The 2,540-nt window shown below is 45.4% G+C and overlaps 1 pseudogene; it reads left to right on the forward strand.

Moving 5' to 3' along the window:
* The first annotated feature begins 121 nt into the window (after positions 1–121).
* Positions 122–2,260, forward strand: LOC102770830 (annotated as a pseudogene).
* Positions 2,261–2,540: the final 280 nt, after the last annotated feature.

A 2,540-nucleotide genomic window follows, 5' to 3' on the forward strand; every position in this document is an offset into this window, starting at 1 on the left:
GGAGCGCCCGCGCCGCCGCAGCGCGGACCGAGGTTATGAACGTGATTTTTAATGAAACTGGATTGGAAACATTTTCATGATCTCTGTATATTTATATATATGTGTTTTAAAATTTTGCATTTGACTTAAAGTGCCATGAGAAAATTTGCATATTGCAAGGTGGTCCTAGGCACCTCCTTGATTTGGGTACTCTTGGATATGTTCCTGCTGCTTTACTTCAGTGAATGCAACAAATGTGATGAAAAAAAGGAGAGAGGACTTCCTGCTGGGGACGTTTTAGAGCCAGTACAAAGGCCTCGTGAAGGTCCTGGAGAAATGGGGAAACCAGTCATCATTCCTAAAGAGGATCAAGAAAAGATGAAAGAGATGTTTAAAATCAATCAGTTCAACTTAATGGCAAATGAGATGATTGCACTCCACAGATCTTTACCTGATGTTAGGCTAGAAGGGTGTAAAACAAAGGTATATCCAGATAATCTTCCTACAACAAGTGTGGTGATTGTTTTCCACAATGAGGCCTGGAGCACACTTCTGCGAACTGTCCATAGTGTCATACATCGCTCCCCAAGACACATGCTAGAAGAAATTGTTCTAGTAGATGATGCCCGTGAAAGAGACTTTTTGAAAAGACCTCTGGAGAGTTATGTGAAAAAATTCAAAGTACCAGTTCATGTAATTCAAATGGAACAGCGCTCTGGATTGATCAGAGCCAGGTTAAAAGGAGCCGCTGTGTCCAAAGGCCAAGTGATCACATTCTTAGATGCTCACTGTGAGTGCACAGTGGGGTGGCTGCAGCCTCTCTTAGCCGGATCAAACAGGACAGGAAAACAGTGGTGTGTCCCATCATCGATGTGATCAGTGATGATACTTTTGAGTACATGGCGGGTTCTGATATGCCCTATGGAGGATTCAATTGGAAGCTCAATTTTCGCTGGTACCCTGTTCCCCAAAGAGAAATGGACAGAAGGAAAGGTGACCGGACTCTTCCTGTCAGAACGCCTACCGTGGCCGGAGGCCTGTTTTCAATAGACAGAGATTACTTTCAGGAGATTGGAACATACGATGCTGGAATGGATATCTGGGGAGGAGAAAACCTAGAAATTTCCTTTAGGATTTGGCAATGTAGAGGCACCCTGGAGATCATTACTTGCTCACATGTTGGACACGTGTTTCGGAAAGCTACACCTTACACGTTTCCAGGAGGCACAGGACAGATTATCAACAAAAATAACAGACGCCTCGCAAAAGTGTGGATGGATGAATTCAAGAATTTCTTCTATATAATTTCTCCAGGTGTTACGAAGGTAGATTATGGAGATATAGCATCAAGACTTGGTCTAAGTCACAAACTCCAATGCAAACCTTTCTCTTGGTACCTAGAGAATATTTATCCTGATTCGCAGATTCCACGTCACTATTTCTCTTTGGGAGAGATACGCAATGTAGAAACAAATCAGTGTCTCGATAACATGGCTAGAAAAGAGAATGAAAAAGTTGGAATCTTTAACTGTCACGGTATGGGAGGTAATCAGGTTTTCTCTTACACTGCCAACAAAGAAATTAGGATGGATGACCTTTGCTTGGATGTCTCCAAACTCAACGACCCAGTCACAATGCTCAAATGCCACCACCTAAAAGGCAACCAACTTTGTGAGTATGATCCCGTGAAATTGACCCTGCAGCATGTGAACAGTAACCAGTGCCTGGATAAAGCCACGGAGGAGGACAGCCAGGTGCCCGGCATCAGAGACTGCAGCGGAGGCCGGTCCCAGCAGTGGCTTTCTCCGCAACGTCACCCTTCCAGAAATATTCTGAGACCAAATTACACAAGAAAAAAATGAGGGTTGACTGGGCTACCTCAGCATACATTTATGCCACATTCTTACGTAGCAAAAAAGGGACAGTGCTCCCTCCTGCGGGAAGTGAGGGTTCTCAGCCAGTAAGACTAGACTCGCTCCTCACGCGCCACGAACCAGCCTCCTGCCACGTAGCGAGACTGTGCACACTGATGTTTACAAGGTCGGAGAGGCTTTCGTCAAGAGTCATTGTAAAGACTATTCAGACAGTGAAACAATCAGCAACATGTGCTTCCAGAAAGCTGCGCCTCCGAGGGTCTGCTTGCACAGCAGTGGTTTCCGCTGGACATGCTGTCACAGTGAAGAATTTCCAAGATAGAACTGGTAGCCAGTATATTAATATTGATACAAAAATACATGAAAAGAACTGGAACCAGGTTCAAAATCATGAAAATAACATTTTTTTACAAAAAAACCCCCACTATATTAAACAGGGTTTAAAGGAAAGTAATATATATACTAGAGGCCCAGTGCACAAAATTTGTGCACTGAGGGGGGGTTGTCCCTCAGCCCAACCTGTGAACTCTCAGAGTCCAGGAGCCCTCGGGGGATATCTGACTGACGGCTTAGGCCCACTACCTGGCAGCCTGGGAGCCCTCAGGGGATGTCCACCTGCTGGCTTAGGCCTGATCCCCCAGGGATCAGGCCTAAGCTGGCAGTCAGATATCCCTCTGGCAGCCCACG

This window comes from Myotis davidii, unplaced genomic scaffold (assembly GCF_000327345.1).
Source record: "Myotis davidii unplaced genomic scaffold, ASM32734v1 scaffold1069, whole genome shotgun sequence".
In the NCBI taxonomy this organism is placed as follows: domain Eukaryota; kingdom Metazoa; phylum Chordata; class Mammalia; order Chiroptera; family Vespertilionidae; genus Myotis; species Myotis davidii.